General features: G+C 38.9%; 1 protein-coding gene and 1 long non-coding RNA gene across 6 annotated transcripts in view; one reads left to right on the forward strand and one right to left on the reverse strand.

Annotated features, from left to right (window-relative positions):
* LOC116560893 overlaps positions 1-2936 on the forward strand; it is a 50252-nt gene extending 47316 nt beyond the window's left edge. For 2 of the 3 annotated variants that reach the window (XR_004273192.1, XR_004273191.1), the window contains exon 3: positions 1033-1582. This is a non-coding gene — a long non-coding RNA (uncharacterized LOC116560893). Of the gene's footprint in view, positions 1-1032; positions 1583-2898 lie in introns of those variants that run through there. The other variant, XR_004273193.1, reaches the window with a different exon arrangement.
* The window catches only part of SYNPO2 (synaptopodin 2), a 160454-nt gene that overhangs the window by 104337 nt on the left and 42342 nt on the right, over positions 1-13775 (reverse strand). The window lies entirely within an intron of this gene.

Here is a 13775-nt window from a genome sequence, read left to right on the forward strand (position 1 = left end):
TGCTATGGTCTGAATGTCCTCCAAAATGCATGTGTCTAAACTTAATTGCCAGTGTGATTGTAATTAAGAGGTAGGCCGTTTAGGGAGTGACTAAGTCATGAGGACAGAGCTCTCATGAGTGGGATTAGTGACTCTATGTAAGGGCTGGAGAGGACCAGTTCTCCCTTTCCATCCCATATGAGGACACAGTATTCTCCCCCTCCAGAGGACACAGCAACAAGGTAGCATCTTGGAAGCAGAGAATGGGCCCTCCCCAGACAGATACCTGCTGTCACCTTGATCTTGGACTTCGTAGCCTCCAGAGTTGTGGTATTTTTAGCAGCACAATCTGTGGTCATAGAAAGTATCTACACTCCCATCAGTTATACACTGTGTCTGTATAGACCAAGCACACAGAAAGATGGGAGATGTAAATACTAAGACCACAATGTCAATAAAATCCTGCCTCCACCTCTCCACCATGCCCTGCCAATAAGTTTCACCTTTTAGGATAGGTGATTTCTCTTGATGTATGTATACCATGGCATGAAGGCTTTAGTAACTTTACACTTGATTGTGTAGAAATGGACCAGACTTCATTGTGCCTGGTTGTATTTTTTCATGACATTTGGATAGCTTTCTCCTTTTTCACAACCAATCAAGTTTATGGATCTGAATTTCTGAGACTTAACCTTGTATTAACTATACAACACTGTTTTAACAATATTATTTTCTATATTCTTATGCTCTGGCATGTGGGACCTCACTAATGAAGGAGAGACTGACCTTCCAAGGCTTATCTAATTCCTAGAGGTAGTACACTTGCCTGTGAGCACACCTTTTAAGTAAACCAACCAATCCTGAGTCCACACTCCCACTGCCTCCTCTATCTGGCTCTGACACTCCAAGAATTAATATTCCTCTGTCCTAGCCACGCTAGCACCAGGTACCAGACAACTGGTATATATAACCCAGAACCTGCCAAATTATTCAAATTATCAAATCCTAAACCTGCTTAGCTAGTCACCTTGCCTGGCCCGTTTCTCCTTGTAGAAACCACAGTACAGGCTCTTGCCCATGCCTTTCCCTCTCTGCTTCTGCTTCTGACTGACCCTGGTGTTTCCCTGCGTTGTTACGTGTGACCCCATCCTTGGGAACTGTGAGTAGCAAACTATCTTTTCAATGGCAGTCATCTCCTGATCTGTTGGCCTTGCTATAACTGAACAAAATAACATCCCAGATACATTTTAAAACAAAACTATATCCTTGCAAAAGATTATGCACAACCATTGGTATTTTAATATACTCTCCTTTTTACAGCTGTTATATGCTAAAACTGTTTTATTACAAATTAATGAGATGATGGTTTTCTAAAATTCTTTAGAAAAATAGTATTATTGAGAATGGAATGTAACAGTTGTTTTCTATTGTAATTTCTTTTAACAGAATGTCATCTTTTTCAAACTTGGCTAAACATACCTGATAATTATTTAAAGTGAAAGCAATTTAAAGCTACCTGGTGGCCTTATAGCTTCAAATGGAATTTTTTGTAAGCTTCATAAAGATAGTAACTTTCATTATAAATTATTTTGAAAATTGAGTTGAAACAAGAATCACGTAAAAGTAACTAAAATTGTATTTGTATTCTGAAGAAAAGGTACAGGGTAATGAGGATCGACTTGATAACATGTGTAGAAGCCCCTAGTTCAGTGATCAACATGTAATATAATTTATTTTATTTTATTTTATTTATTTTTTGAGATGGAGTCTCGCTCTGTCATCCAGGCTGGAGTGAAGTGGCTTGATCTTGGCTCACTGCAACCTCCACCTCCTGGGTTCAAGTGACTCTCCTGCCTCAGTCTCCTGAGTAGCTAGGATTATAGGCATGTCCCACCACACCCAGCTAATTTTGGTATTTTTTTTTTTTTTTTTTAGTAGAGACGGGGTTTCACCATGTTGATCAGGCTGGTCTGGAACTCCTGACCTCAAGTGATCTGCTTATCTGGGCTTCCCAAAGTGCTGGGATTATAGGCGTGAGTCACCACACCTGGTTGAAACAAAGTTGAACGATGTTATTTTTCTCTACCAATACCTGCAAGAGCATTAAACTAGATTTGCATTTTGGAAGGAAGTTGGAATACCGAAAACCGAAGCAGCAACTTCATAGGGTTAGGGTAGTGTTTTCCAACATTTTTTTCATTATTACTTCCTAGGGAGTCTTGTTAGACATTTGTTTTTCTAATAATCTCCTGCCCCTACCCCACCATGAAATATGAATGCTTCAGATCTGCCATATCCCTGTTTATCTACTGTGGCCCTTTAGAGGTCCATGAACCATTATCATTGCTACAATTTTTTCACCACACCGGCATCAACTTTCATGCTCTTGGGGGGACATATCACCCCCATTGACAAAGCATCTTTGGTTTGCCAGTGGTTCTTGGCTACACATTAGAACCACCTGGAAAGCTTTTAAATTCCAAGGCCCTACTCAGAGATTTTTATTTGTCTGCAAGGAGACCCTAGGCATTCTTATTCTAAAATCCTCCAGTGGGTTAGATCAAGAAAGATCCTCCACTACTGAGCACAGAGGAGCAACTCTAACTGCACACTTAATGCTTTAAGCCCATGAAAAGTTAACTGAGTGATATCATTGGGGTATTTGTCCCCTCCAAAACTCATATTGAAATTTAATCCCCAGTTGGAGGTGGGGCCTAGTGGGAGGTGTCTGGATCATGGGAACGAATCACTTGTGAATGACTTGGTGCCCTCCCCACAGTCATGAGTCAGTTCTTGCTCTATTAGTTCACGTGAGAGCTGGTTATTTTAAAGAGTCTGACACCCCTTTCTTCTCTCTTTCTTTCTTGCAATTGATGCCTGCTCCCCTTCCCCTTCCACCGTGTTTGAAAGCTTCCTGAGGTCCTCACCAGAAGCAAATGCTGGTGCCACACTTCTTGTACAACCTGCAGAACTATGAGCCAAATAAGCCTCTTTTCTTTATACATTACCCAGCCTCAGGTATTCCTTTACAGCAACATAAAACAACGACACCAAATAAAATGAAGTGCTGGATTTGTAATTTCCCTTGATTAAGTAATGTAAATTGATAGGCAGCAATTCTTTCACACTATAATGAAAACTTGTATATTTACACGGATTCCCCATGTAGACTCAGAAAATGGTTATGCAGAAAGTATTTCTGGAATAAAAAGAGAAAGTGAGCAAAGATAGTAATTCCAGGACAATGGTGTTGGAAGGAGAATGATCCCCTTTCCATTTTGCAGTTGGCAGATGTTACCCCATGTTACCTGGGGTTAACCATACTGACCAGAGCCTTCAGTTTGCAATCTGATCCTGGGAGGGCCAGTTTGGGTCAAACCGTAGTTCTCAAAGTGGGCTGGCCCGTAGTATCAAAAATGTAAATTATTGGACCTTCGCCCGGACCTGATGAATCTGAAATGCAGGGTGGGGGCAATGATGTGTAGCATGATAAGCCCCTTCACCCGGCAGTTCTAGTGTGTACCAAAGTGTGAGAAACCCTGCGGTAAAAACATGATTCTTGAGCATCTGCTTCTTTTCTTCCTTAAGAAAATGGAAATTTTAGTCCTACTGCTGATTTGTATCCTATACTTGGTTAATTGGTTCTTCATTCTGTTCCTGTGAACCAAAATGTTAACAACCCAGATCTTATTAGTGCAATCAACTAATTTAACATTTTCAACTTTTAAAAACCACTATTGGAAATGTGAAATCAGAGTGCAACACCAAACATTTTAAACCTCTAGTTAACAAAAATTATAGAGAAGGAAAATAAGTGTTTTTTTTTTTTTCTTTTGCTTACAGGATTAACTAACCAAAGAAGTTTCCTTTTGGATCATTATGGACATTTAATATTCTTTCTGCTTTCCTGGAAATATCAAACATTAATCAGATCCCCAAAATTAAGGTGGCATTAAGCAATGAGAGTCATTTGGACAATACTGATAATTGTATCCAGTCTACTCATTATTATTTAAATCATGTCAATTTTGAGCTACATTGCCCTAAAAGCTTATATGTAGACATATATTATTTATAATTTATCATATGTATACATACACATATTACATAGACACACACACAGTGCTGTGAAAGCATATGTCAGAATTAAACTGCCCCATTTTCTTAAGTTGTTCTCATTGTTGATTTAATTTTACGTATGGTTCAAAATGGCCTTTTAAGAAGAGAATTGATTCTAAAGCAGAAGTGTGATGATTACCTCTCCTGGGCCAGATTTTATTAATATATACCAATTCTGTCGCAACAGGGAGAGGAAGAGGGCTGAAGATGACAGAGGATAAACAGCAGAGTTCAAGGCAATAAACTTATTGCAGGTGGCTTTAATCAAACTTAAGAGGACTGGAACTGAAGGTCATTCTCCTCCTCTGCACTTCAAGAGGAAATGCTGCTTTAAGTAAGGCTCAGGCTGTTGACATGAACATACTTAGAAAATAATATTGTATGGGAATCCAGGCATAAAAACAAAGTGCTGTATCCCATTTGCTATGGAGCTGAAGGGAAAGGCTGTGCCACATTATGTGTTTCACTGCCCATAAAAGGTAATGTAACTCTGCTCATGAACTGTTGTTCAAATATACATTGTGCCTGATGTAAACCATTTCCCTATCGGGCTGTAAAAGAGATAGTACAGAGATGACAGAGAAGTGTATCATGAGAAATTCTGAAGGTCACAAAATTCTATACGCTTTGAGATGAACTCAACTGACTTAAAGCCAAGCAACGATGTAATCTCTTGAAAAACATAAAACACCAATGAAACATTCATTTTGATACAACAGATTAGGAAGAGAATTTGGCTCAAAAATTTTAGCTGTGACTTCACAAAGTCACATAAAAGCAACTGTGACTTCCTGAAAGCAACACAACTAATCAGTTCAGTGAAACAACTGGTCAACTCCAAGGGTTTGCCCCAAAAGTCCAAGCCTAAATATATTTCTTTTATCGACACCAATTTCTACAGGGAAGAAGCCTTTATTAATTTCACTCTTACAACACTCAAAGCCTTCTCTCAAGCACTTTATATAAGACATTTAGAAAAGAGGACATGCTAAATTATTTTATCTTGGATTTGAAATGTTAGAGTGAAATCATAAGGAGACTAGAGTACTTTACTGTAACTTTTTAGGACTTTACAATCTCTAACAATATTAATCAACACCAGTTCTAAAAAGTAAAGGACATAAAAGGGATCATCAGTTATTGCTTCCATGTTATATTTAGAATACAGCAGAGAATGAGCGAACGATGTGTAGGGTTGTCAGAGGAAAGCAGAGGCTGACCAAGGTCTGATCGCCGGACTGTGGAATCCTTCGAGTTGTTCCATTCTTTTTTGGGTGACAGATTTCTAAAACTGGGTTACACAAAAAGCAAGAACATCACTGACCTTTCCTAATCATCAGCCAGCCGTATTTAAAATAGCACAGGAGGTCACAAAACAGTACATCTTGAGCCCTCATTTTGGCAATAGTGATGGTTTTGACTGATGTCTTGACCTTTCTTCGTAAAATTTAAAGTCATGTCTCACACAGAAAATAAAACCATATACACTACAGTAGGATACATATTTTTCAGGTTGTGGCATCTGGACCTACTTACATTATTTTATGTGAGGAACTTCTTAGATAAAAGTCCTCCTCCCTATTTCTTTTCTTTCAATCTGCCTCTGGTTAGATGATCGTGTGACGCCAACATTCCTTGATCCACAATGTCCTACAGTTATATCATCTTGCTTTTTCCAGGTATTTTCCTAATAGTGTTAAAGAAAGTGTTATTTAGTCAAATATCTGCCATCAAGGCAGCTATGAGAAAAACTTTTGAGGACCAAATTGTTGGTTCTTTTGACTACATGTATGTAGTACCCTAGTTTTGAGGTAGGTATGTTGTGTTATGAAACTTTAGAAAATAAATATATAGGACAATTCTGGGCAAATCATCTTGATTTTTGAAACATGCATATCAATTATCCTGGGATGTCATGTCTTGGTTTCCAGCATTTTTATCTTCATAGACATAAAAAATACATCTCACTTTCTTGCCCAAAGTAAGATATGTTTCAGTGTCACCCGCCTAAGATATAGTTAGGTGTGCTTTTTTTCTTTAACTCATTCTGATTTGGGGCATCTGCAAAGGGTCATATGTCATGAACAATTTTTTTCTGCCAACTTTTTTTTAAAGTAATATTCTATTGATCTTTGGCAATTAGACTGATATAGTTATACATCTTGTATCAGAATTCTTTGTGTCCTTTGCATATTTTTAAAAACATGATCCTCTGCAAAGAATACTAGTGGTTAAGAAGTAAGTTAAAAAGACAACATGATTCTGAAATATTGTCAGAAAATACCGTTCTAGAATCTTTTGGTAGGTACAAATACTAATGGCTCACATTTATTGAGTGTTTATGCTTGGCACAGGATTAAGTACTATACTTCATTACCATTTAATAAACAGCAACGCCAGAAGATAAATACCGTAATCATGCATGTTGCAAGTTTTATTAAGGAGCTGAGGTTCAGAGAGGCCAACAACTAGTCCAAGGTCATGCACAAGTCAGTAGTAAGACAGGATGTCAACACAGATCCTGACTCCAGCATTTAAACACTACACCATCCTCTCTCCTATCTGTATAACACTAGCCCCTGATGGATGGTGTATTTGAATTGTTAACTTTCAGCTAAACTCCACCACTGGGTATTTTTCAGGCATTGTATAAAATTGTTGGATACATCATACAAAGCCATTGAAAAACTACATAAGGCAATTATTTCCTTGTGCAAAGACATTAATTGTCAAAATATTTCTCCTAAGAGAACTGAAACAAACACTCTAAGCATGATGGATTGAAGTTTTAAAAGTTATGTTATTATTAGTTTTTTTGTTGTTATTATTAGTTGGTGAAACACGGACTGAACCATCGCCATACATAACTCTAGTTTGAATCAGTGTAACAGTCAGTGAGTGGCTTAACTTAGTTTTGGCTGATATAGGTTGCTGTTTGACTCAAGTTGTTCTGCTACTCCCAATATGGATATGTCCATTTCTTTTATTTATTTTGGTGGAGGCTTGCTTTGTTTTCACTGTAGATATTCCAAAAATAATTAAGGAGTTAGCTAAGAAACTGGGGATGGGGTAACTTGATTTGCCCAGGACTAAAGAGTTTCCCAAGAAATATGACTTTCAGTTTTAGCACCAGGACAGTTCCAGGCAGACGGCAATGAATTGATAGTCTCCTAGGAGTAGACTGGTAGCATTATTGTATTAATTCTCCTTTTATAACACTAATCTATCTCAAGCACACTTAATGTGCACTTGATGTGACATTACAAAGCCATCTTAGATTAATCCTATGTGGCCAAAGTAAAGCTGACATCAAAGAAAAGACCTTAAGGATAAAATTCATGCCTAATCTAGAAATTCCCAGATTTTTGAAGGGTAGTATCACAGCTTAGAAATTATACTTTAACATATAAAAAGCACAATAATATCTTTACTAAGTATTTTAACAGAAATTTGGTTGTACACAAACACATATGTGTGTAGCACTGAAAGAAACATGACTGTCAAGTAATGTTTTGCTAACATTCACGCCTCAATATGAGTGTTTCTCCTGAAAACAGTCACATTGAGAGGCCACAGCACAATGATGTTGATTTGGTATAAGACAGTTGTTTTTTGTTTTTTGTTTTTTTTTTTTTTTGAGACAGAATCTCACCCTGTTGCCCAGGCTGGAGTGCAATGGTGAGATCTCAGATCACTGCAACCTCCACCTCCTAGGTTCATATGATTCTCCTGCCTCAGCCTCCCAAGCAGCTGGGATTACATTACAGATGCCCGCCAGCACGCCCAGCTAATTTTTGTATTTTTAGTAGAGACAGGGTTTCACCATGTTGGCCAGGCTGGTTTTGAACTCATGACCTTGTGATCCTCCCACCTTGGCCTCCCAAAGTGCTGAGATTTCAGGCGTGAGTCACCACACCTGGCCCAGCATAAGAAAGTTCTAACACTCCTTTTAGAATTGCCTTTAGAGTCAGATTTACTCAATTTATAGCCTGTCCTCAATTTTTAAGAAATGGCATTAGAAACATGGATGACTTTCCTTATTTGCCTTATATAGGTTCAAATAATTTAGTTTTTTCCTAAAACCAAATTCCTGCCTCAGAGGGCAATGTTGACCACCACTGATTATATTCAAAAGAACATGACACATAAAGACAGTTACAAAAAGATGTGACAGCATCTCTTTGATCAACGGCAGTTGTTTTTGAGAAAACTCAAATTTTAAAGAGAGTAACTTTGAAGCTATAAATTCTATAAATTGTTCCCTTCTCCCACATCACTTACATTAAATTAGTCATACCTCTTAACTGTCAGCTAAAAAGCCTATGATTTTGGTTCTCGTGCTAAACCCTGACTTCAGCATTGTCATTATACATCTCAATCCACTTAATTATTTGCTCAGATACTGAGACCCTCTCTTGTAGCTTGCTGTGTGTCCTCCTCCGAGAATTACTCTTCCCCTTAGGGCTGCTGTCTTTACTTCTAAGATTATCAGCAAGTTACCTTGTACTTGCTTCATGGAGGAGTCTGGAGACATAGGTGGTTGTGTGAGGTCTTTTTCGGTAAACCCATCAAACATCATCTTTTAAAAAAGGGTTTTTTTAAACCTCAGCACTATTGACTTTTTTTTTTTTTTTAGATGGAGTCTCTGTCACCAGGCTGGAATGGAGTGGCACAGTCTTGGTTTACTACAAACTTTGCCTCCCAGATTCAAGCGATTCTCCTGCCTCAGCCTCCCAAGTAGCTGAGATTACTCACACATGCCACCATGCCCAGGTAATTTTTGTATTTTTAGTATAGACAGGGTTTTGCTGTGTTGGCCAGGCTGCTCTCCAACTCCTGACCTCAAGTGATCCACCCACCTCAGCCTCCCAAAGTGTTGAGATTACAGGTGTGAGCCTCTGCACCCAGCCAATTGACATTTTAGATTAGATAATTCTTTGTTGTTAGGAGAGCTGTCCTGTGTAGCGGAGGAAGTTTAGCAGCATCTCTGGCCTCTGTCCACTAGATGCCAGTTGTGACAACCAAAATGTCTCTGGATGCTGCCAAATGTCCCTTGTGGCAACACCGTCCCTAGTAAAGAACCATTGGCTGACACAGATGAGTCATTCTTTTCATAGAGTTTTAACTAATACATTATGCTGCTGAGTCAGATTAAACTTTGAAAGAAAAAAAAACCCTCACATTTAAAGTAAATGAAATATGATTTCATTAATTAATTGATATAGCAAAATCTGAATTCAGGAAAAAAAATGTTGTGCTTTCTAGGTGGAACACAAACCATATATACAAGACAGAAAGTTGTCCATTCATTCTTTCATTTCATCAGTATTTACTGAGCATATACCAATTGGCAGAGACCCCAGGCTGGGCAGTGAGGTTACCTTGGTGAACAATAGATAGACAGATGCCTGCTCTCAAGAAACAATGTAGCAAGTTTGAGACATGTGTTACAATATAGTGAGATATGTACCTTGCCCCAGTAGGTGGTAGGGTAGTGCATTTATTAATCATGTTTTCTTTATTTTCTGTATTTTATGATATTTTGATTGAATAGAAAGGTCTAGGGGCTGGGGAAAGACTGTCCCTCCCAGATTTACTTAATTCCTAACATGATAAACAATTGCCTTCCAGTATTCCTTTCCTATGTAAACCAAGCATTTGTGAGTCCATCTCCATAGCCACTTCCTTTATCTCTCACACACCAAGCCAGTATTTCCTGCCCTAAATCAACACAGTACTAGAAACCCAGCCAACCAGCTCCTGTGCTCCAAAGCCTGCCAGAGTTATTCAAACTGACCAACCCTAAACTGTTTTGCCTGCATTGCCTTGCCTTTCCCATGGAAAATACAATAAAGGCAGTGGCCTCTGTCTTCTCCTTGTTCTTTTTTGCTTTCTGAAGGGCACTGGTGTTTCCCCATGTAGTCTTCATAGAGGGAAATGTAAGTCATAAAAAGCCTAATGACTTGAGCCTCTGCCTCTCCATGTTATCAGTCACCTCTATAAATTAAAATCATTAAGACAAGAAGCATACAGAAAGGGGACCCTATCGTAGTCAGAGGGGCCAGAAAAGCTTCCCCAAGGAATGGTTAGAGTCAGTAAAGTGAATACACGGGAAATAAATTTCATCCAGGGATAAAAAATGCACAAATGGCCTGGTATAGGCAAGTTGCAGTAGGAGACTGGAAGGGCAGATTCATTTAGAGTGTTTATCTTGAAGGTAATTGGAAGTCAGTAAATATTTGATTCAGGTTGATCAGGTTTGATCTGTCTTATTAGGAAGATCCTTCTGATTGCCTTGTAGGGAAAGAACTGGACAGATACCAGTTAGTGGACTAGTGAAGCAATGGAGGAAAACATTGACAGTGAATGAAGTTGGTGATTGGGAATGAACAGAACATGACAAACTGGAAAGATGTCCAAGACAAGGAACTAAGCAGAGCCAATGAACTGAAAGGGAGGAGGAGAAAGCAAGAAGTCAAGGTTTCTGGCTCAAAAACCTGACTAGGTATGTCTGGTAGTGTCTTTCACTGAGACAAAGAACCCAGGAAGAGCATCTAATCTAGGGGGAAGGTTGAACTTGACATGAAAGTCAATATGTCCAATACTCAGTTGGATGTGCTGCTCTGGAGCAGGCAAGAGAGATGATTAGGAGTAGAACATTTACAAACTATGTCCTAATGATTTTAAACTCACTTATAAGGAGCAGTAACGGCAGCTATGCGATGACCCTGAAAGAGGGAACTGAATGACACGGGGAGAGTCCAGGGCAGAACGCGGAGGAGCACCAACGTGAATCAACAGGAACAAGAGAAGTCCTCAAAGCAGAGCGAGATGGAGACGACAGGAGAGAGGCAGGCGAAAAAGCATTGCCTGAATGCTCTCATTCCTCCACTTCCTCCCAGCTTCACTCTGTCAGTGTGTCCTTCGGCATCTGAAAAACCATCCTGTCCAGTGTCTTTGTTGAAGACTCAGCCCCAAGCATTGCCTCTTTTGGGGTGCTTTCCCTAATTACCCACAGGTAGAGGTGGGGGTCCCTCCTCAGTTACAGCACCAATCTCATCATGCGAATGTCTCCTTCAATGGCAGGGACCAGTTTTCTCATCACCATGTCCTCAGTCCAATAACAAGCAGATAGCAGGTATTCAATACATATTTGTCAAATGAATGAAAAAAAAATAAAAGTTTGCATACTTTCACAAGTTGTAAGGCAGTTCTTTCAGTAATCAGTTGAAAATGGTTTACTCTTATTTCAGAAGTAATTATAATATGCTTTCTAATCAACAGGCGTTTAGAAATAGAATATTAGAGGGGTGGGAAGACAGAACTAGAACAGCGCATGCTCACACACACTGACAGCAACACTGAGAGCTTAAAAGAGAGAAAAGGCGGCCAGGTGCGGTGGCTGACGCCCGTAATCCCAGCACTTTGGGAGGCCCAGAAGGATGAATCACTAGGTCAAGCAATTGAGACCATCCTGGCCAACATGGTGAAACCCTGTCTCTAATAAAAATACAAAAATTAGCCAGGCATGGTGGCACATGCCTGTAGTCCCAGCTACTCAGGAGGCTGAGGCAGGAGAATTGCTTGAACCAAAGAGGTGGAAGGTACCGTGAGCCAAGATCATGCCACTGCACTCCAACCTGGCAACAGAGCAAGACTCCATCTCAAAAAAAAAAAAAAAAAAGGGAGAGAAAAGACAGAAAAGGCTAAAATGCTTTGTGTGTGGCACTCTAGTGCCCCTTAGTTCCAAGGCCAACATATTCACACAGTTTAATACAACACAGCTCAAAAAGTGATGTTTGTTGGAGAACACTGAATCTCTAAGGACCTTAAACCATGACAAGTTACTCTGTTAGGGAAGTCAGGCGGTCTACATAAACTTTTAATAGATTTATAATACGATGGCAATTATTTTTAGTTTTTAGTTTTTAAAGTGAAGATTATCTACATTTTAGAAAGATACAAAATGTTGAAGTAATTATTCATTTTAGCTTCATTGCAGTTACCTAGAATACGAGCACTATGTGAACTGGCTCATTCTCTAGTAATAGGAGCGCCACACACACAAGTTTCGGCCATATGTGGATAGGCATATGTAATTCCATAGGAATTACAAAATGGAATCTCTTGCCTTTCTCACTTATAAACTCATAAAGACAATGTTTCTTACCAAAGCCTATAAACCCTAACATAGCATTTCCAAGTGGCTACCTCATTGTTAGCAATGTCTTCTTTGTTGGGGTATGCAAGAATTTAGGAAGATTCTACCAAAGCAAGTTCCCTCTTCGTCCTTCACAGAACAGCACGCAAGTACTTGGTTGTCTTCTGCAGCTAGCATGGACGTCACTCAGCAACTTAAGACTGTGTTCTTGGATATTAAAATAAGCTCACTCAAAAAATATTCCTAAATAGGGCACGACGGTTAAACTGGCAATGCTATAAATATTACAGGACCAAAGTATATTTTTGTCTTTATTTCCCTATGCCAGACACTGCCAAACCAACTGTGCACACACAAACTTCTTTGTTGTTGTTGTCAAGGAGAGTATGCAGCTTCTTTGGGACTGTTTTAAATTCAGTACCTCATTTCACATAAATATTTACCCAAAGGAAGGTGTCTGACAGTGAAAATCTATACATCGTCATAATCCTTTTACACAGAGCAGCATTTTTACTATACCCTGATACAGGTATAAAAAGCTCCCCTGTGGAAATATTATTAAGAAGACAGTGAATATAGAGAGTAAAAAATGTTACCATTATCTCCAGAAGATGAAGTCTATAAAAATAGAATGCCTTTGTCAAGAGGCCCAACTAGAGTGCCCTGTGTTTGAAATATGCTCAATGCAGCAATCCCAATGGAAAAAATAGAAAGTAATGGTGAATTATTTTTCAATGCATCTTAAAGTATTTCAATATCTTTTATGAATTGTATAAAAACTCAAATATTTTAAGACAACCTCTGAAACGGAGACTAAGTTGTGTATTAGCATGGCTAACCTGAAATATCTGACAGTTTTGAAACGTACTGAGGGAAAGCCACAGGGAAGCTATCAGTGAAAACAATTTTTGTAGCCCTGCTCCAACTTGAATAACAATAACTTTTTAGAGACTTCTTAAAATTATTCAAGAAACTGATATTATTTCCTACAGACTTTTGCCTACAATATGTAAACATCTTAAAACAATAATAATACATAGTTGGTCTTCCATATTTACGGTTTCTGCATCCATGGATTCAACCAAACGAAGATGAAAAATATTTGGGAAAAACCGAAAAACAATTAAAAAAACAACATAACAATTCACAATAATGTGTGTGTATATAAATACATATATATATTTTATTATTGAGACGGAGTCTTGCCCTGTCACCCAGGTTGGAGTGCAGTAGGGTAATCTCGGCTCACTGCCAACCTCCGCCTCCCAGGTTTAAGTGATTCTCATGTCTCAGCCTCCCAAGTAGCTGGGACTACAGGTGCGTGCCACCACGCCCAGCTCATTTTTTTTTTTTTTTTTTTTTTGTATTTTTAGTAGAGATAGGGTTTCACCATGTTGGCCAGGCTATTATCGAACTCCTGACCTCAGGCCTGCCTCGGCCTCCCAAAGAACTGGGATTACATGTGTGAGCCACCGTGCCTGGCCAAAAATAGTTTAAAAATAAAATACAGTATAAC

Source organism: Sapajus apella, unplaced genomic scaffold (genome assembly GCF_009761245.1).
Source record: "Sapajus apella isolate SASKATOON/1434 unplaced genomic scaffold, GSC_monkey_1.0 scaffold27, whole genome shotgun sequence".
Lineage (NCBI taxonomy): Eukaryota > Metazoa > Chordata > Mammalia > Primates > Cebidae > Sapajus > Sapajus apella.